Source organism: Myotis nattereri (assembly GCF_964212035.1).
Source record: "Myotis nattereri genome assembly, chromosome: 7".
NCBI lineage: Eukaryota > Metazoa > Chordata > Mammalia > Chiroptera > Vespertilionidae > Myotis > Myotis nattereri.
The window spans coordinates 69,932,628-69,955,358 of NC_138082.1; positions in this window are offsets into that span (position 1 = coordinate 69,932,628).

Genomic DNA, 22,731 nt, shown 5'->3' on the forward strand with positions numbered 1-22,731 from the left:
AATAGCAGAGAACATAATGTTATTTTATGCCTAAAAACAGAGAACATATTGCTATTTTAGGTGTGTGTGAGCATGTGTGTGTGTGTGTGTGTGTGTGTGTGTGAGAGAGAGAGAGAGAGAGAGAGAGAGAGAGAGAGAGAGAGAGTCTGTCTTCTGGCCAAATTTCAAATTGGAAAATTCTCTACCAATTTACTGAATCTTTATGTTATTTTACTGAGGTAATATCTATTCCTCTCTCCCTTATTAATCAGCATTGTTTGCTGTTAAATATTTGCTGTGGTATATTTCAAAGCTTATTCACCTATACTCTGAAACAGAAAGTCTTAGTTACACTTCTGAAAGGTGATAAAGCAGCCCAGTGTACATAAATTGAGTACTTCCTTTGAGCAAGACACTTTGAGTCGATTAGAACATCTGCAAGTTTGTTATTTCAAAGAGAATTTCATGTTTAGTCAATGGAGCTTTGCCGCAGTGCTTTAGCTTCAGACCAAATGTTGACATTTATTACTATCAAACAAGAACTCCCTGGTTGGACGATGTATCTGCTCTCAAAGGCACTAACAATATTTGAAGTTATATTTCCAACTTAAACCTTTCTCCTTCTTTGCTTTACCATCCCCCCCCCCCCATCTCCTTCCTGCTATATACTTTTAACAGAAGTACTCAGAACTACTTGGATGGAAAAACTATCTTGACTTTCTATAAAGACCAACATCTTAAGTGGTTTCAAGTTGTTTTGATGGATATTGTTTATCACATCGTGTCTGTCTCTCTGTTTAAAATACACAAAACCAAATGTACTCCGAGCAATGGTAAAATAAATCAAATAATATGTATTCAGCCCTTTCCCACATGCCTGAAAGAAACAAGCGCAGCACTTATGGAAAAATGATAGGTGCTTTGCTGGCTTTACGTTTTTTCTTTATTGGTCTTGAAATATTTTTTGAAAGAAAAAAAGAGTCTACATGGACATTTCTGTTTCAACAAGATAGCTCGCTATTATGCACCAAGTGGCACCAGCAAGGTAAATACAAAAAAATAACTTTAAACGAACAAATTTAACTGTAAGATCTTGAATGCAATTGATACACTTCTAAGAGGCAGTTCCTGAAGTAGGAAACCCAAATACTCCGCTTTCCCCTGGTGAGTTAGAGATATAAGGGAAAGGGAAGCATTGCCATATTTATATTAAAAATATTTAAAACATATCTTAAAATATTTTAAAAATATTTATTGACTAATTGGCAGGATATGCATTTTAAGGATTATTTTACAATTTTTAAGCTATCATGGTTTGGCAATTATACAAAAATACCATGTATTTAGTTATTAGAATAAAAGCAGTAAAAGGCGCTACAATTCAAGATGTTACTTAAACATCTCTACGTAACCAGGATATTAATGCTATATAAGCAGCGTGTTAATTCATTTCACCTTTAAAATATCTAAGTGTGAATATCTAAGTCTAGTCAACAGAAACTGATATTAAAATAGCCAAACATACTAGTTTACAGGCCTCTACCCAGCTGTTAGTGTCTAGCTCCTTTATTACGCTATGGCCTGAAGCCAGTTTCCCTTGCTCATCTCCCACATTTGTCCATTTCACCCTCTCTGCTTCAAATGCAACCTTACACACACTTTCTTTCTCTTCCTCCTCACTTTCCTATTTCTCTTCCTCCTACTTCTTCTTTGTAGTCCAACACACATTCACTAATTGCATTTCTTTTACTTCAGCTGGTCAAATATTATTCATTCCTCTTTGAAAACTTTGAAATCTTTTTCTGACTTTGGAAACCAAAGCAGGGGTTTACCATGAATCCTCTCTGCCTGAAATTATAATTACAGTGGGGCCTTGACTTATGAGTGTCCCGACTAAAGAGTTTTTTGAGATACGAGCCATCTCTCAGCCGATTTTTTGCTTTGAGTTGCGAGCTAAAATTCGGGTTACGAGCCAGCTTCAGATACCCCACCGCTAGTTGGTTCGGTGAACGTCACAGTGAACACCACAACATCAGCCCAGCCTCACGTGTCTCACTCGTTCACTGTTGATTTGACATACGAATAATTTGAGTTACGAGCTCCGTCACGGAACGAATTAAACTCGTAAGTCAAGGCCCCACTGTAATAAAAATACTTAAAAATCATATAATTGGTTATCTATATCCTATGTGGACCTATCAGTTTATTTGTCCTAATCACACCTGCTTTAGTTTAAATTATCCCCATGCAGTAATGATGTTTTCTGACATAAGCATTTGAGATTATTTTTTTCTTGCTCTTTTTCCTGATCCTTATTAAATTACAGATTCCTGCTCTGACAGATTTCAAAAGTTAAAACTTTTAGCAGTTAAGAGGCCTCTTAGATTTTCTGTCTTCAAGTGGTGATGAATATATAAGGGAGGACAAAATCAGGGCATGGCAAAGACAGCACATCATCAGAGTTAAGAAATACCGAGGTGTGTCTGCCTCACCCACTGTTTAGAAAGGAAGGACCCTCATTACTTGGAACAGAGATTCTGCAGAATTGAGTTAGTCATGCCATTATTATTATTATGAAATTTGTGCACAAGGGGGTGTCCCTCAGCCCCTCCTGCACCCTCTCCAATCTGGCACCCCTCAGGGGATGTCTGACTGCGGGATTGGGCCTAAATTGGCAGTCAGACATCCCTCTCACAATCTGGGACTGCTGGCTCCTAACCACTTGTCTGTCTGCCTCCCTGATTGCCCCTAACTGCTTCTACCTGTCAGCCTAATCACTCCCTAACCACTCCCTAGCCAGCCTGATTGACACCTAACTGCTCCCCTACTGGCCTGGTCACCCCCAGCTGCCCTCCCCTGCCGGCCATCTTGTGACAACATGAAGGTGGCCATCTTGTGATGACATGGGATGGCCATCTTGTGATGCAAGGGTGTGAGGGTCAATTTGCATATTACCTCTTTATTATATAGGATCACTATTATTATTTTATTTTTGGTCATACATTTAATAGAAACTACAAGAGGGGAAAATGTTCAAATGGTAGATTCATAAAACAACTAAAGTACTTGTGTATTTACAAACTACATTCCCAATAAAATCACTTGAACAGTTTTCATTGTTTGGGCATAGCTATTGTTAAGAAATTTATAGAAGTTAGGAAAGTAGCTGACATTAGTGCCAAGTGTCCATAAGAGAGAACATAACTTATATCAGTCTACATAACTAAAGACTCATGGTTGCATGCTGTCCCATTGTAAGCATCAGTGAGGAGTCTATTTGAGAGGACTCTACTTATACACAAAAATCTGAACTTTTTATTTATTTATATGTGTGAATTTATGTGGTCTGTGTAGTGTATGCTCAAAGACATAGTACACCCATATTTATTATTACAGCTAAATATTTACATGTTACGCAATCATATCTTAATGTAATACCATTCTTTAGTTTTACTAATTTGGCTGAATACAAGCATTGCTTCAGTCTTCTTCTTGGTCTTGGACATCATAATCTTGTTTTGGTCCTTAAGCATCTTATTCTGTATCATCTTATTTTCCAGTTAAACATCCACACAGATCTCTGTTAAAAAAGCTACAATGGGCTTGCCTCAATTTTAGGCACTTTTCTTTAAACAAGTCTTGTACCTCTAGTAATTGTGCCCAGCTGCTAATAAGAGAAATAGAAAGTCATAGTGAATGAAACCAAATTGAAGTTTATATCACTCTCTCATAAAAGAAGTACAGAGGTAAATACCTGGGCACTGATAGGGAGGCTACGTATTGCCAGCAAAGATGCAAACACCTTTAATATTTAGCTCCTACAGTCTCAGCTCTCAGCTTTCATCCTCAAGGTTGGGTCCAAAATGACTAGAGATCTTTGTTCATTGGGTTTTATTTCTATACTAGAGGCCCGGTGCACAAAATCCATGCTCAGGGGCAAGGGCTGTCTCTCAGCCCAGCCTGCACCCTCTCACAATACGGGACCACTGGCTCCTAACCGCTTGCCTGCCTGCCGGCCTGATCCCTAACTGCACTCCCCTGCCAGCCTGATCCCCCTAACTGCCCTCCCCTGCTGGCCTGATCCCCCTAACTGCCCTCCCCTGCCGGCCTGATTGCCCTAACTGCCTTCCCCGGCCCACCTGATCCCCCTAACTGCCCTCTCCTGCCAGCCTGATCCCCCTAACTGCCCTCCCCTGCCAGCCTGATCACCCCTAACTGCCTCTGCCTTGGCCCACCACCATGGCTTTGCCCGGAAGGATGTCTGGTATAATTAGCATATTACTCTTTTATTAGTATAGATCAGCCGTGGGCAAACTATGGCCCACAGGCCGGATCCGGCCCGTTTGAAATGAATAAAACTATTGAAATAAAAGACCGTACCCTTTTATGTAATGATGTTTACTTTGAATTTATATTAGTTCACACAAACACTCCATCCATGCCTTTGTTCTGGCCCTCCGGTACAGTTTAAGAACCCATTGTGGCCCTCGAGTCAAAAAGTTTGCCCACCACTGGTATAGATAGAGGCCTGGTGCATGGGTGGGAGCTGGCTGGTCTGCCCTGAAGCGGGTCCTGGATCAGGGTAGGAATCCCCTTTCGGGGGCGAGGCTGGCCTGGGTGAGGGGCCTGGGAGGTTTGCAAGCTGGACACACCCCAATCGGGATGGAGGTCCCTGCTGTGGGGGGGGCTGTGCCAGCCTGGGCAAGGTGCCTGGGGCAGTTTATAGGCCAGCCACACCCCCAATTGGGGTGGGGGTGTTCCTGCTGGGGGGTAGGGCCAGCCTGGGCAAGGAGCCACCAGGGGTTTGCAGGCCAGCCACACCTCCATGGGGTGGGAGTCCCTGCTGGGGGAGGTGCTGGCCTGGGCGAGGGGCTGAGGCCATTTGCAGGCTGGCCATGCTGCCATAGGGGTGGGGGTCTCCGCTGGGGGACGTGGCCGGCCTGGGTGAGGGGCTGATGGCCCTATGCAGGCTGACCACGCCCCATTAGAGTGAGGGTCCCCGCTGGGTGTGGGGTGGGCCTGGGTGAGGGGCTAATGGCCGTTTGCAGGCTGGTGATGTCTGCGGCTTTGTCAGGATGGACGTTTGGAATATGTCTGATCTAATTAACATATTACCCTTTTATTAGTATTTATAGGAAAAATGAAATGGAAGGTAATAATGGCAAATAGATGCACATTAGCCTCTGCCTCACTCTTAAGTAGTTTCTCAGAAGTGTCATCTTGTCAACAACTCCCTCATATGTTCAACTGAGTACCTTAGTTGCAAAGGAACCTGAGAAATGTACTGGCTTAATTGGGCACAAAGCCAGGTGCAATCAAATAATACTTTCTTAAAGAAACACAGAATAGATTTGAAACAGTATTCTCTGATTAAAGTGTTTTCCTCCCTTAGTAGTATTCCAAGCAATACTCCAGCTTTCACTGAATTTTACACTATCTCTTTAAATTTGTAGTAATCCAAAACATCACAATATTAAAATGTTTCTACTCTATGTAATTTTCACAACATAGGAGATGCAATTTAAAGAACAGATTTAAGAAAGAAAAACAATAGCTTTCTTTGTTCTAAGGAGTATGTTAACAAGTGTTGCTGATTTTATTATGCTTCCCGATTAATTGTTTCTCTCTCCTTTCATATTAGAGGTTTACATTCCTTGGCACATTGCTATGTGATTAGCATTCCCTTCCCACAAGTGAAATACATTTCCTCTCCAATGGTGAGTGTGGCCAAGTGACTTACTTTGGTCCATAAAAGGGACCACAGTGGGACAAGCCTATCGTTAGAGGAAGCTTTATGTGTTGCTGTCTTTTTCTACCAACTGTTTTGCCCTTTCCCTTTGCCATAATAATAGCATGTCCCAAATGAGAGCCACCAACATATCACACAAGCAAGCAGTAAATTAATGTTATTTGTATGCCTCTAAGATATTAGAGTTACTTAGCATCATTGCATGAGTTAGCAAAAGTTGACTAATACTCAACTATGTATATGTGTATGATATACAGAGGTGATTTATAATAACACACAGGTATACCAACAAAAATCCTACTCTTTTTGGTCTTTCTTCCTCCTCATACAGGCACGTTGTAACCATTACCAGAGGCTGTACATGGTGAGTTTATCTTACAGAAAACCCATCTTAATTCTCCACACAGGTAAGGTGAGGCGAGAGAAAAGAAAATGTCTAGAATTACTGATCCCATTGTCTCTCTTCTTTTTTCAAATGTGAATCCTCATCCTTTCTCCAAATTCTTCTATCTACAAAGGAACAAGAAACAAAGCATAGTGGAAATCAAGCAGAGGGCTTTCAAGCGGGACTTTCATTTAGAAATAGTTGAACTAAATCAAAGTTGCCTGAGGAGAAAAAAAATGTGTGTGTGTTTCTCATTGGACACCATTACATTGTCTGAACGTGCCTCGAAACAACTAATAATTTTGCAGTTAATAATTTTAAAATGAGAAAAAAAAGGTAGTGGATTTTTTCTTTTTCTTTTGGGGGGTACCAAATGAAACTGCTTAAAAAATGTTCTACATGAGTTAGCAGGCTCACTTTTATCAACATTCAAAGCAACTGCATTAACAGAAAGAGATGATTTTAAGAAAAATAACCCGTCGGTACTAGATTTAACTCTGACTTGGTGTGTATGATATACATATGTATTTTTTCCTTTTTCCCCCTCACTCTGATTCTATTTCAGCAATTCAATCTTCACTCAATTCAAATGTGTTCCTTTTAAAAATAAGATTAGTCACAACAAAGGTAGAAAAAGAGATCTAGGATGAAGTGATTTAATAGACAGCCTTTAAAACAGCAGCCATATGCTCTTAAAAAGGAAAACGTCGTAGGCAGAATGTATAATGGGAAGACAGCACCAGAGCCATCACTGGAGCCCATGATATCTATGATGTGACACTGTTTTAATTGGGAATAATTACACTCAGAAACTAAATTTCATGGGGTAGAATTCGTTAAAGAAATATGCTACACTAGATCCCACAATGCAGCAAGTTGTAGTAGAAACCATGCCATATGCTTACTGAGGTAGGCAGAATAATGGATCCTCATAATACCCATGTCGTCCTGATCTCCTGGACCTGTGAACATGTTACTTTACATGGCAAAAGGACCATGCCAATGTGATTAAATGAAAGCCCAGGTGAGATAAGCCTGGATTATCCAGGTGGGCGAATATAATTATATGGGTCCTTCAGATCATACTCGGATTTGGTCAGAAAGGGACATGACTCGGGAAGAATCATCAGAAAGATGCTGCCTTTGAAGATGGAGAAATGGTCTATGAGCAAGGGGACCGTGTCTCTAAAAGCCGGGAAAGGCAACTAAATCGATGTTCCTTTAGAGCAGTGGTTCTCAACCTGTGGGTCGCGACCCCTTTGGGGGTCGAACGACCCTTTCACAGGGGTTGCCTAAGACCATCGGAAAACACATATATAATTACATATTGTTTTTGTGATTAATCACTATGCTTTAATTATATTCAATTTGTAACGATGAAAATACATCCTATATATCAGATATTTACATTATGATTCATAACAGTAGCAAAATTACAGTTATGAAGTAGCAACAAAAATAATTTTATGGTTGGGGCTCACCACAACATGAGGAACTGTATTAAAGGGTCGCGGCATTAGGAAGGTTGAGCACCACTGCTTTAGAGCATCCAGAAAGGAACACAGCTCTGCCAACAGCTTGGTCTCAGGCCAGTGAGACCCATTTCAGGCTTCTGACCTCCAGAACTGTAAAACAATAAGCCTATATCATTCAAGACACTAAGTTTGTGGTAATTTGTTACAGCAGTCTTTGGTAATACATTAACCAACCACCACTGCCTGATACATAGTTGGGCCCCATTTCCCAGTTTCTCTGGACTTTAAATGAAACTTGGGGCCATTTTCAGGGGCATGTGGATGCTGCAGTCACATAGAGTCTGCACATGGAAAGGTCTCGTGTTGGTTTAATGCTCTGTTGCCCCCGTCATGAACTTCTTAATAATGTTTGAACAAGAGGCCTCACATTTTCATTTTTTACTGGGCCCCCAAATGATGTAGATGGTCCTGTTGAGACTGCACGACATTGAGGATGGAATATTAATTGATTACATTAAATTAGACCAAATAAAGTTAGATTCAAAACTTCCCAATTCTCCACTGTGTTTCTCCTCCTTTATTAACTTGCAGGAACTAGAGGATCCAGCAAGAATGTGAAGGTCCTAAGAAATGCCGGGCCCCTAGATTGGAAAAGCCAGTGGGAGTTCTGGGCTCACGGGCTCTGTAAAGGTGGCTGATGGAATGGAACTGAAGGGAAAGAGGCAGACACACATATTGGGCATCAAGCCTCTGCTCATGTCTATGCCCCGCAGTCCATTCAACTTAACTTACAAAACCAAGTTCAAAGCCAAGTCCAAAGTTTTTAAGAATTTTAAGATGCCAATAGTAAAACCAAACACAGTGCCTTTCTGAGGGAGGAGCCTTCTGGAACTGCATGGGCCACACGCCTATGAAGCGAGCCATCCCAGGATATCTTTTTTCTTTTCTTTTAATCAATAAAAGGAGAAAGCTTTTAATTCTGCATGATCATGGCTCCTTTAGGATCCAAACATTGAAAATACAGCCTAGAAAAGAAATATCATACTTAGAATTAAAGCCATTTTTTTAAAGAGCCAGATTTTGGGCTAACCCTGGTTATCAGATAAAATAATAAGCAAATAAAATCTTTTAAGAAAAATGTGGGTGATCAAAGCAGCTGCTTCCCCTTGACCAGTTTTAAAGATTCATTAAAAAAAGAAAAAGAAAGCAAAACCAAAACTAGGTTCCCTGAATGACACAGAGAAACAAAACCCCTTGATTTTCATTAGGTTTAGCCTGCACTATTTTAGGATTATTTGTTACAGTAGTTGGCCTCTTTGAGTTAAACATAGTTTATACTAAGATGAGTGGCTCTACACTAATTATTACCAGAGCAAGAAATAATATTTCTAGAAATAATAATGGAAGGAATACCAAAATAACAACTGCTTATTCAGTTGTTCTAGTTAATAAATAAGAATAATTAAAAGATTAAAATAACCTAGACTCTTTTTCTATTGTGTCTCCTCTAATCTCTAAGGTCTAAAGGCAAGATAAATAAAAATTAAACTGAAATGTAATTTTTCTGTAGTTCACACCATGGAAAGTAAGCCATTTCTGGATTCACACTGACTTTGAGAGAGTTAACCCTTCACAATGATTTTATAACTATAAGAATACATTAACTGACTTCTTTAACTTAGATTTTTTTCCCGATAAACTGTACCCCCCTTTTTAAAAAATATGTTTTTATTGATTTCAGAGAGGAAGAGAGAGGGAGAGAGATAAACATCAATGATGATAGAGAATCTATTGGTCGGCTGCCTTCACACCCCCTACTGGGGATCCAGCTCGCAGCACAGGCATATGCTCTTGACCGGAATTGAACCCGAAATGCTTCAGTCCACAGGTTGACGCTCTATCCAATGAGCTGTATCCCTTTTTGTATAGCTCCATAAAGAAACCAGAGGAAGCCATTGTGTCAATGTTTAGTTATAGAAAGTCAAACTGTTTTGTACACTTGAAACTAATGTAACATAACATTAAATTTCAACTGTAATTGAAAAACAAACTTAAAAAAAAATGTTAAACTGCTTTTATCCAAAGTTTCCTGTTCCTCTTTTCCTTCACTGCTAATTAAATCTTTATAACAGCCCTCCCAATGATAAATATTATACCATAACATAAATATTCACAGGAAGTGGTTAAATCAGAAGTGTCCAAAATTGCTTTTCCTTTGTAGTTTTCCTTGGTTGTTATTTTCATCATTGCCTTGTTTCAGTCTTCTAATCAGGAACACAGCGTTCCATAAAATAGCCTCACTGAGAAATAAGGTGTCAGGCAGAAAAAGAAAGTGATTTAACTGAAGTTTTTTTTTTTTAACTGATAAGAGATTGAAGGGCTCAGAAACGATTTTGCTATTATTGCCATGGTTAAGATGACTTGGATGTTTTGGTTCTTGAACGAAATGAAATAAATGTGCGACCTGTAAGTAGTTCCAAACAATGATTCTGCTTTTACTTTTCTGCTCCACTGAGATGGATGACTTTACTGTCGGTGTAACTTAGGACAAAGATGGAAGGGAGATTGATTTGAGGGTGATGCTACAAGAGCTACTGAGATTCACAGAACACAAAACGACACATTAAAATTACACTTATGTTCATTTACAAATAAATATGAATTGATTGAATACTGCATGCCTAGCATTGATTCAGTAGCAAACAATATGGAAAAACATTTCATATGTAATCAAAATCATTGCTAATAAGGATTTCAAAAATACTTTGGCAAAAATTGAACTTATTTTTAATTGTGAAAGGCTAGTAGTTAAAAATCACATGAAACATGAGTAAGGTAAAATAAATCCATGCTTCAATTACTTGTTAGCTTGGCAAATATAATTATGGCTTTAGTTTTCAATTATATTTCTAGGGGAAAGAGAAATATTTATTGATTTTTAAATTACCACTGGTAAAATATACATAATATTTTCATTTCTAGAATACGTTAATGGTGACTTATGTTTGAAAATTGCAGACAACCCAAATACATATTTCCTCTTTCTCTTGACACATTAAAGTAATAGTAAAACAAAAAACAATTAATAATATAAAGCACAACAATAAAGAATACCAAATGGTGGCCATGAACAAATGAGTAATGTTAGTAAATTTCCAGAGGACAGAAACCAGTAGAGACAGAGTTGACTAATGACATGACAAAGCCACAGTTGTTGACAAGCAGAAGGGGTTATAACTGATGAGCTGGATCAACTGCCTGCCAGGCTACACAAGGCAGGAGTGAGAAGTAAGGTTGATTGCAAGGTCATAGAAGCAATAGCCATGCCTATACACAATTCTACCCTACATATGGGATGATCTAAATCAGGTTTCATTGCTTTGAATAAGACAGTGGTTCTCAACCTTGGCTGCACATTAGAATCACCTGGGATCTTTTTAAAATCCTGATTTCTGGGCCTCATCCTCCGGAAATTCTGTTTCTTTGTTACTAATGTTGGGGCCCCACCCCATAACAAAGAAACAGAATTTCCGGAGGATGAGGCCCAGAAATCAGGATTTTAAAAAGATTCCCAGGTGATTCTAATGTGCAGCCAAGGTTGAGAACCGTTGTTTTAGGGCTTTCCAGCAAAATGACAATGTGCCAGACGCTCACCCAGGAGAAACATCCTCTGGGTGACAAAATTCAGATACATGAAGGCAGCTGCAAATCGACCTTCCTTTGGCTCATTTAAATGTGAATAATTAACCATTGGCCTGAACACAAGATTCTAAAATAAAATAAAATGACCAAGGTTGAAAATAAGCAACTCTGAAAGAGACAGAAGTTAGAAAACAGAAAAAAAAGTAAATAAAGCACCAAAATCCTCATTAGAATCTTCAGAGAGAGAGTTAAAAAAATAAAAAACAAAAAATTATTGTGTCCATTAAAAAAGATAGTGAAAAAGAAATAATCACAAAATAAATGTGGTTTCCTGGAAACAAAAAATAAAATTAATAAGATTACAAGATAAATTTGAAGAAATCTACCTGACTAAAATACATAAAGGTAAAATTATATAAGGGAAAAGATAAAAGGTTAAAAATAGCCAACTATTAGAAAGTTATCAATAATAACTATAACATTAATACAAGAAAAATTATTTGTGTTAAATGCTTTTACTTTAGAGAGGCCTAAATCATAAACAGAGTGAGTAAAAAATTATCAAAACAGATACATTGAGGAAATCTTAAAATGCTTCATAAAAACAAACAAAAACTGATTGTAGATGAGAACAGCATCATTGTTCTCCTAAGACAACAAATGGAGTTCTATCTTCCTGGTACCAAGTGAACAATGATTTTCGCTATAAGTCTTTCAAACTAATTGACTTTCATATATTATTTTTAATTTTTTTATTGAGCTAATTTTGGATTTGCATGCAGTTTGGAGAAAAAATACAAAGAGATCCCTTGAACACTTTGCCCAGTTTCTCCCAATAGTAGTATTTTGCAGTGTCATACTAGTATACCATCCAACCAGGTATTGACATTGACACAATCCTACAATCTTATTCCTATTCCCCCAGTTGTTTTACTTCTCTCAGTTTTGTGTGTCCGCTTCCATGCGCATGCATGAACGTTAGCTCCTATACAAAACTGTCACTCACTTTATATGTACTTGTATCTACAAACTTAGTCAACATACTAAAGAATTCCAACACCACAAGGCTCTTTCATGTTGCCCTAACATAACTAAATCTACTATTCTCCTATTCCATTGATGCCCGTCTCTACTCACTGTCAACCCCTGTTCAATTGCTATGACAGCCACTGATGCCAGGACAGCCAAGGCTGGTGCAATGCAATTGGTTGGGGGCCTGGCCATCACCCATGATTGCCTTGCAAAGGGAGGCCCAGGCTACCTGGCAGTGGTGCTGCAGTGGGTGGGCGGGGCCTCCCTCTGTGGGGGTGATCCATTGCGGAGCCATGGTGGGGTGGGCAGGACCTACCTCTTTGGGGCGATCGATCATGGGGCTCCCGGACTGTGAGAGGGCACAGGCCGGGCTGAGGGACCCCTGACCCAGTGAATTTCATGCACCAGGCCTCTAGTGTTATATAAATGAATCATAAAGTATGTAAAATTTTGAGATTTTTTTTTTTACTCAGCATAACTCCATATTATACCAGGTTGGTTTGGGTATCAATAGTTTATGCCTTTTTATTATTGAGTAGTAGTTAGTTATACATATAACTCAGTTTGCTTAACCACTCACCTATTGAAGACATCTGGGCTGATCTCATTTTTTTGGCTATTGAAAATAAAGCTGCTATAAAACAACTGTGTACAGGTCATTCTGTGAGTATAAGTTTTTATTTCTATGTGAAAAAGGCCCAGGAGTTCAATTTCTGAGATGTATGATAGTTGCTTATATAGGTTTCTAAAAAACTGGCAAACTTATTTCCAGAGTTGTTACACCGTTTTACATTCTCACCAGCAATGTATGAGTGAACTGATTTCTCTACAACCTTGCCAGTATTTGGTGCGGTGACAATTTTTTATTTTTATTTTGGTCATTATTCTAAGTATGTAGTAATGCATCATTGTAGTTTTAGTTTGCATTTCCTAATAACTAATGATGTTAAACATCTTATCATGTGCTTATTTGCCATCTATATATCTTCTTTGGTAAAATCTGTTCATGTCTTTGCCAATTCTCTAATTAGGTTTTTTCATCTTCAGTTTTGAGAGTTCTTTGTATATTCCAAGCATCAGTGCTTCGCCAGGTATATGGTTTGCAAATGTTTTCTCCCATACGGCAGGTAGTCTTTTTAGTATCTTTATATGAGATTTAACAGAACAAAAGTTTTTAATTTTGATGAAGTGCAATTTATCAGTTGTTCTTTTTATGGATTATGTTCTTAATGTCAAGTTTAAGAACTCTTTCGAGCCCTAGATCCTAAAGATTTTCTCCTATGTTTTCTATAACTATTAATTTTTTTTAAAAAAATCCTCACTTGTGGATTTTCTTTCTTCTGATTTTTTTTTGACAGACTGGAAGGGAGGGAGGAGGGGGAGAGAGAATCAGAGAGAGAGAAAGAGAAAGAGAGCGAGCCAGTGCAATGTGAGAGAGACACATCAGTTGGTTGCCTCTGCAAGCACCCTTAAAGAGTCTGGGATCAAAGTTGCAACAGAGTTTTGTGCCCTTGACCGGAGATGAAACTCCCTACTTTCAGTCCATGGGTTGATGCTCTAATGTCTGAGCCAAATCAGCAAGGGCTTCTATATCCATTAAAATATATATATATATATATATATATATATATATATATATATATATATTTCAGAGAAGAGGGTAGAGAGACAGAGAGAGAGATAGAAACATCAGTCGTGAGAGAGAATCATTGATTGGCTGCCTCCTGCATGCCCACACTGGGAATTGAATCATCAACCTGGGCGTGTGCCCTGACCGGGAATCAAACAATGACCTCCTGGTTCATAGGTTGACATGCAATCACTGAGCCATGCTGTCCGGGCTTCTATATCCATTTTTATGTTTCCTGTCTCTTGATTGTAGTTCTCACTGAAGGTCCTTCTAACCAGTGTTTTGAACTCTGCTTCTGGTAGATTGCTTGTCTCCAGTTTGTTTAGTTCTTTTTCTGGCATTTTGTTCTGTACTTTCATCTGAGACATGTTTCTTTGTGTCCTCATTTTGGCTGCTTCCCTGTGTTTGTTTTTATATATTAGGCAGAGCTGCTAGTCTCTCAGTCTTGCTAGAGTGGCTTTATGTAGTAGATGTCCTGTCAGGCCTAGTGGCAAAGCCTCCCAGGTCACCTGAGCTGAATGCTCCAAGTTCACCCCCTTGTGGGCTGTGTGCAGCCTTCTGTTGTAGAGACTTATTGCTGTTGGTGCCTATGTGGAAGGAATTTACCTCAGTCCATTCAATTGCAAGAACTGATTGGGATCACAGCAGGGGATCTGCTGGGCAGGGGCCAACTCCAGGCAGCAGCACTCTATTGTTTGGATTGTATGAATTATATTGTTCACTGATTCCTATCCTCTGTCAACTAGGCCCAACTAAAAATATTTTCTGTTATTTTACCTTTTAGTTTTTAAATTTCAGTTTGGTTAATTATAATAAATTCTATATTTCTGCTAAATGTCCTACTTTTTAAAACTTTCAAAAAATTTTATAACTGCACATTGAAATATTTTCGTGACAGCTGCTTTATAATTCTTGTCAAGTAATCCTATATAATAAAGAAGTAATATGCAAATTAACCATCACACCCTCACAAGGTGGCTGCCCACGACCAGGCAGACAGGGGGATTAGTGAAGGAGGACCAAATGACTGAACAAGCAGGCTGCGTGGGGTGAACAGGCTGGCAGGGGGGGCAGTTGGGGGCAATCGGGCTGGCACACAGAGGCAGTGAGGGATGATCAGGCCAGTGCTGGGGGGGGGGGGCAGTTAGGGGTAATCAGTCAGACAGGCAGGTGAGTGATTAAGAGCCAGTGGTCCTGGATTGTGAGAGGGATGTCCAACTGCCGGTTTAGGTTTGGTCCCCGGGATGGAGCCTAAACCAACAGTTGGACATCCCCCGAGAGGTCCCAGATTGGAGAGGGTGCAGACTGAGCTGAGGGGATCCTCCCACCCCCCTGCATAAATTTCGTGCACCGGGCCTCTAGTTCTAACATAAGATTCATTTTGGTGTTAGCATTAGTTGATTGTTTTTCATATTCAACTTGTTTTGTTATTGTTGTTGTTGTTGTTGTTGTTACTATATGCTATAGTGGTTTTTTTGTTGTTGTTGTTTTGTTTTTTATTTTGTCTCTTATGTTAGGAGACTCTTGATCCTAATTCACTTGCTGTGACTTTGTCCCTTTTGTGGGTAGGAGAGACTTAGTCATGCAAGGATCCAGAGGTTTCCTGGATCAGACCACTTGTTGTATCTTGTTTCTTCCGCCAGCTCTGCCATTCAGGTGTCCATTGCTGGGTAAGGGGAGTTTCTAGGTTGGTTATTTCTGGCAGGGCTATCAGTTGATCCCCTTACCAGTGTCAGACTCCCCAGACATTGTCAGAGAGACTTCTGTGTGAAGAGGAATAGCCTGCCTTCTGTTATTAGTTAAGGTTTGGGAATCCCAGGTCTCGTGGCCTTCCTCTGTTGCGTGGAGGGACACAAGATGTCTTACTGTCATCTGTATCTTTAGCCTGTTGTCATAAAACAGCGGTCTTTCTCATACCTCCTTTCAGAGTTCTGAGCTTTTCCTTGTAACATTTCCAGAGTACATAGTTACTTTAGAGGAAAAATGCAGGGAAAACATGACTTCATACCTTCTTGCTTGGATCTATATCATCTTAAAGTCTCTCAATTTGCTTTTTAGCATGTACTGATATTATATAATAATTAAGAAGACTTGTTTTTTAAAAGTGTCGTTAAATTTTTTGTAAGTAATATAAAATCCATTATAGCTGTAACCTGTTTCAAAACCTTTTTTTTTTTTTTTTTTTAAGTCCACATGATTCTCTAGCTTCTTCTATTGTTTTAATGGTTTAAAGTGTGGTCTGGCCACTATTGATGTTGAAATAAAAAAAACAGCTATCATTTTACAAAACACATGCAAAATAAACAATATTTTCTTCTTTTTTTAAATATATTTTTTATTGATTAAGATATTACATATGTGTCCTTATCCCCACTTTACCCCCTACCCCCCACCCCCGCTCATGCCCTCACCGCCCCCCCCTCGGTTGTCCCTGTCCATTGGTTAGGCCTATATGCTTGCATATAAGTCCTTTGGCTGATCTTTCCCCCTTACCCCCACCCTCCCCTACCTTCCCACCAGGGCCGACAGTCCAATCAATGCCTCTCCATCTCTGGATCAGTCCTTGTTCATCAGTTTATGTTGTTCATTATATTCCACAAATGAGTGAGATCATGTGGTATTTATCCGCTCTCCAGTTCCATCCATGCTGTGGCAAATGGTAAGAGTTCCTTTTTCTTCTTCCTCTTCTTAAACAATACCTTTCAGCATTTCATATAATGCTGGTTTGGTGGTGATGAACTCCTTTAGCTTTTTCCTATCTGTGAAGCTCTTTATCTGACCTTCAATTCTGAATGATAGCTTTGCTGGATAAAGTAATATTGGTTGTAGGTTCTTGCTATTCATCACTTTGAATATTTCTTGCCACTCCCTTCTGTCCTGCATTGTTTCTGTTGAAAAATCAACTGACAGTTGCATGGGTACTCCCTTGTAGGTAACTGAGTTCCTTTCTCTTGCTGCTTTTAAGATTCTCTGTTTGTCTTTTGCTCTTGGCATTTTAATTATGATGTGTCTTGGTGTGGTCCTCTTTAGGTTCCTTTTGTTTGGGGTTCTCTGCGCTTCCTGGACTTGGAAGTCTATTTCTTTCACCAGGTAGGGGAAGTTTTCTGTCGTTATTTCTTCAAATAGGTTTGCAATATCTTGCTCTCTCTCTTCTTCTGGTACCCCTATAATTCTGATGTTGGTACGCTTGAAGTTATCCCAGAGGCTCCTTACACTATCTTCATATTTTTGGATTTTTTATTCTTTTTTCTTTTTCAGTTGGGTATTTTTGGTTTCTTTGTATTTCAAATCTTTGACTTGATTCTTGGGATCCTCTTGTCTGCTGTTGGATCTCTGTATATTATTCTTTATTTCAGTCAGTGTATGCTTAATTTCTAGTTGGTCCTTTTTCATATCCTTGAGGGTCTCACTAAATTTATCGGCAGTTTCCATAAAATTCTTGAAAAACCTTATAAACGTGGCTTTGAACTCTATATCCAGTCATTTGCTTTCCTTCATTTCTGTCATTTGTGACCTGTTTCTTTGTCTCTGCATTTTTTATGCTTCCCTGTGTTGGTAGAGTGGTTTTGTGTGCTAGGTGTCCTGTAGGGCCCAGTGGCTCAGCCTCCCCAGTTACCTGAGGTGGACACTCTTGGTGCACCCCCTTGTGGGCTTTGTGCACAGTCTTGTTGTAGGTATGCCTTGATTGTTGTAGGATCACTGGGAGGAATTGACCTCCAGGCCAATTGGCACTGAGAATCAGCTGTGTCTGCAGTGGGAGAACTTCTGTGCTGAAGACACCCTTCTGGAGCAGTACTTGCTTCAGTGGGGCTTTGGTGCTCACTGAGTCTGCACCCTGAGTGTGTCCCTTATGGATCTGAGGAGTTGTAATCTGGATGGTCCCCCTCTGACCACTGGGTACACTGGCTCTTTGGTCTAAGGAGGTGCTAATTTAGCCTCTGCCTGAGGTTACCCAGCAGGAGCTATGAAGAGAACTGCAAATTCCCCTTCCTTTTTTGGAGTTTGGAGGTGCCCTGATGAGGCCCAGCTGTGAAGCAATGCAAGCTGCTGTGGGGCCTTGGGCCTTCTCTTGGAAGTTCTGGGTCTCTCTGACCCAGCTGCAATTTGTTAGGTAATTTTCAGGTTGCAAAGGGCCAGGGCATTCATATGCAAAAGCGTCTGCTGCAGCCTGGGTGGGTCAGGGTCTCAGGGAATCAAAGGGTGGAGCAAGGCGCTATGGTGGGTCCTCAGCCCTGCCCTAAGGGGCTGAACGTCTCAGTGTCCTGATAATTGCTGCAAGCTCCTCTGAGGGAAAGCCGCCCTCAAGTTCAGAGTTCTGCCTGCTGCCAGACAGTCCAGTTTCTCCCTGTATGAGTCCTGGGTCCCCAGAGACTTCCCGAAACCGGAGTTCAGTGCAGTCAGGAGCTTGTGACTCCCTCCTGATTCAAAAAGACAGCCACATCCTCAGGTACCAGCCCCTTTCCGCGAGCGTGCTCTAGCCTCTGTACCTTTGCACTTTACTTCCGCAGCTCCTCTGAGTGTCAGTGTGCTTTTCTCTTTTCTTCTAGTTGTAGAATTTACACTCAGCCAGCCTTCCTGTAGTTCTGGATGATGTCCATTTTGTCTTTTCGTTGTATTTTTGAAGTTGTTGTGGCAGGCAGCAATTTCCCGGTGTTTACCTATGCCGCCATCTTAGTTTCTCTCCAATATTTTCTTCTTGAATGAAGAAAAAACTAAACCTCAGAGAGATTCACTTAACTACAAGGAGTGTGAGGCTAAATGGTACTCATGGACTAGGACTCAAATGAAGATCTATTTTGCTTAATATGTTACTTTTTTCCTTACAACCCAATTTCATGATTTTAGACTCAGCCTTCTAAAATCCCACAGATATATAAGGAAATATTCACCTGGAAATTCTCAACATGAATGAGTTGTTTTTTTCTCAAACTAGATATGTTCAATGGGAGTATGAGCCTATAAGGTATGGTTTGAAGTAGACTTCTAAATTTCTCATTTATTTTCAATAAACCTTAGATTTAATCATTTGAACTCTCAGTTTTCTTACTGTATTTCATAATAATTACTTCATAGTGTCATTGTGGTGATTAGCCAGAAAAATAATGCAAAACATCTAGAATTATTTCTGACACATAAAAGGCACTCAGTAATGATATATTATTTTTTTATTATTGCTATTGATATAATGGTGATAATAATAAAAATGATGAAGAAGAAAAATAGGAGAAAGAGTGAAAAGGATCTTCAAAAATATTGAGGTATTATAAAAGGAATATTCTAGCCTAACACATCAACTAGAGTTAATTATGTTAGTACAGATGAGAAATATGAGAAAACCTGAATATATAATGAGAAAAATCATTACGTTAAAATGAGTGAAGCAAGAGGAAATGAAAAAAATTTTATAGACTCCAATCAAATTTTTCTCAGCAGCATTTACTTTCCATGCAAAAGCAGGAAAGTGAGGAAAAATCACAATGGGAATTCAGGGAAAGGAGAAAATGAGTTGAATACATTTAAAAATCTTCAAAAATTTTTATCAACAACGAGTTAAAAGCTAAGAATGGGTCACCAGCTCAGCTTTACAATTGTGGAAATTTCATGTATATTCTGTTCAGTTAAAGTCTCCAAAAGCAAAAGGCTCTGCCATGTTGGAAGAGCTGAAACATCTGAATAATATCTCCATTAAGTAAGGAGCTGAAATTTAAATGTTGATGGCAATGTAAAGGAGAAAAGGAACACGCAGAATCTGGCTGCTGCTGAAGATCAATAGCAAATATCCAATGCATAACACATTTTAGGAATTAAATGGAAAATTATAAATAATCTGACCTAATAGAGTTATTTTACTGACACGGAATCTGAGGCTAAAAATACACAAGATGAAAATTGTGATATTTCTCACTGATGCAAATTGCTGAGGGAAAAGAGAAATAAAACAAAGCAGAGCACCCTATTTCTGAAATCATGTCCATAGATAATGGTAATTACAGAAGACCACTTGTAGAAATAATAATATAGATGTACCAATCATCCTGAGACAGATATCCTGAAAGTATACCGTGAAGAAATTTGTTCTAAAAGATCGTGAAATTTCCTCAGAGTATTTTGACATAAAAACAAACAGGTAAACAAATTAAAAAATATTTGCAGTCAACTTTTTGAAAAGTCAATGATTATTTCATAATTTTACAATAAATTCTCAATGATCTCTCTTTTTTTTAATATATTTTATTGATTTTTCACAGAGAGGAAAGGAGAGAGATAGAAAGTTAGAAACATCGATGAGAGAGAAACATCGATCAGCTGCCTCCTGCACATCTCCCACTGGGGATGTGCCCACAATCCAGGTACATGCCCTTGACCGGAATCGAACCTGGGACCTTTCAGGCCGTTGCTCTATCCACTGAGCCAAACCGGTTTCGGCCTCAATGATCTCTTTTAAATATGTTTTTATTCATTAAATAAACATGTACCTGGTATAAGTAATACATGCTGGACATGGGACACATAAAATGGGGTACGGTCTTTCCTCACAAGCATTTTAACAACTAGTGAAACAGATACGTCATTAACTATACTGTTTAACCCCATACAAGACAAAACAAAGAGTTCATGTTGGTGACATGGCGATAAGAAAAGGCTTTCCAGAGGACTTGTTTCCAAGGCATGACTTTGTGGTGGTGATGGAGGAAGAAAAAGATGTTTCAGATATGAACAATAGCACAGAGATATAGAACTTATTTTGTGCAGAACCCAAAAACATAGGTTGGGGCAGTGGGAGCCCAACATTCTGGAGAGGATTGGGTATATTGGTATCTGAGACCATGCTACAATTCTAAATTGAAGCCAGTATTTAAATGTGTTTGGTGCCATTTTAAGAGCTAACAATTATTCTAAGTACAAAAAGAAGGCGCAGAACAGTTTGTGGGAGAGAAATGGCAATTTGATTTTTGGTTTTGGAGAACAGCTGACTGCTACGTGGTAGGTTGATGTGAGAGGGTAGAAGCTAAAGAGGAGTGCCCATCTGGAAATCAACCAAACAATTCCAAAATTACCTAGAAATGATAAGGACCTGGATTCAAATAGTTACTATGGGCATAAAGAGAAATACGTAGCAAATGATATCATCAAAAAGTAAAAACAAAATCTACACAATTGGAGTTAATATTTTCAAATCATGCATTCAATACAGAACTTGTATTAAGAACATATAAAGAGCCCAGCTGGTTTGGCTCAGTGAATAGAGCATCATCAGCCTGCAGACTGAAGGGACCCAGGTTTGATTCCAGTCAGTGGCACATGCACAGATTTCGGGCTCAGTCCCCAGTAGGGGGTATGCAGGAGGCAACTGATCAAAGATTGTCTCTCATCATTGATGTTTCTATCTCTCTCTCCCTCCCTCTCTGAAATCAATAAAAATAAATATTTAAAAAAGAATAATTAAAATGTAATAATAAAAAGTTAACAATTACAATATCAGGAAATTATCTGAATAGATATTTCCTCAAAATTTTGCAAATACCCAGTAAACACAGGAAAAGACAATCAATAGCATTAGCCACTACAGAAATGCAAATCAAAACCACAATGAGATACAGAACTTCACACCTACTAGGATGGTTATAATGAAAAAGAAGGCTAATAACAAATTTAGGGAAAGATGTGAAGGAACTAGAATCCTCATACATTGCTAGTGAGCATATAAAACCTTACAGCCACTTTGGAAAACAGTTTGACAGTTCTTCAAATATTAAAGTTAGAGGAGTTAGCATATTACCCAGCAATTCCAATCCTAGGTATATTAACAAAAGAAATGACAATGTGTGTCCACACAACCACTTGTACATGAATGTTCATAGAAGCATCATTTATTACAGCCAAAAGGTATAATAAACAACCGAAATGTCCACTAATTGATGAATGTGTAAGCACCACGTAGTATACAAAGGAATATGATTTGGCAGAAAGAGATATGTGCTACAACATTGATAAACATTAACAATCTCATGTTACATGAAAGAAACAAGGCAAAAAGAGAAAGATTACATTTTATATGATTCCATTTATATGAACTGCCTGGAATAAGCAAATCTATGAACAGCAGATTAGTGGTTGCCTAGGAGAGGAAGGGTTGAGAGGAAAGTGGGAAATGATTGTTAATTGATCATTCCCCACTCTTCTTTTTTTTTTGATGGGTGATGAAATATTCTAAAATTGTGATGGTGGTGGCACAACTCTGTAAGATTACTAAAAAACATTTCATTTTAATCATCAATGTATTAACTGTATACTGCTTAAATTATATTTCAATAAGGTTTTTAAAAGGAGTGGGTGAATTTGAATATTTTAGAAGTAAATCGGCAGAATTTAGTAATTCATAAACAGAGTGTTGATGAATAAAGTTGTCAATAAAATGCCACCTGTGATAGATCTTTGTGTCTGTGGGTGGCATTGCCACTATCTATAATTGAAAATTATAATTAAAAATGTAGATGGAAGGACATATTTGGGGAGGAAAATATTAAATTTTATTTCAGGCATGTTGAATTGAGGTGTTGATTTCTTTAGTTTTTCTTTGTCACTCACTCTTGGTGTTGTGTTGTACATAATATAGATTTGGGCAGATTTATAGTGACACCTATCCATGATTATTATATCATACAGAATATTTTCATTGCCCTAAAAATTCTCTGTGCTATGCTTATTCATTTCTATCTCCCTTGACCCCTGCCACAACCCTTGGCAACCACTGAACTTTTTACTCTCTCCAGTTTTGCCTTTTCAAAAATCTTATCTAATAATAGACAAACATGGTAATGGACTATACCTTCACTAC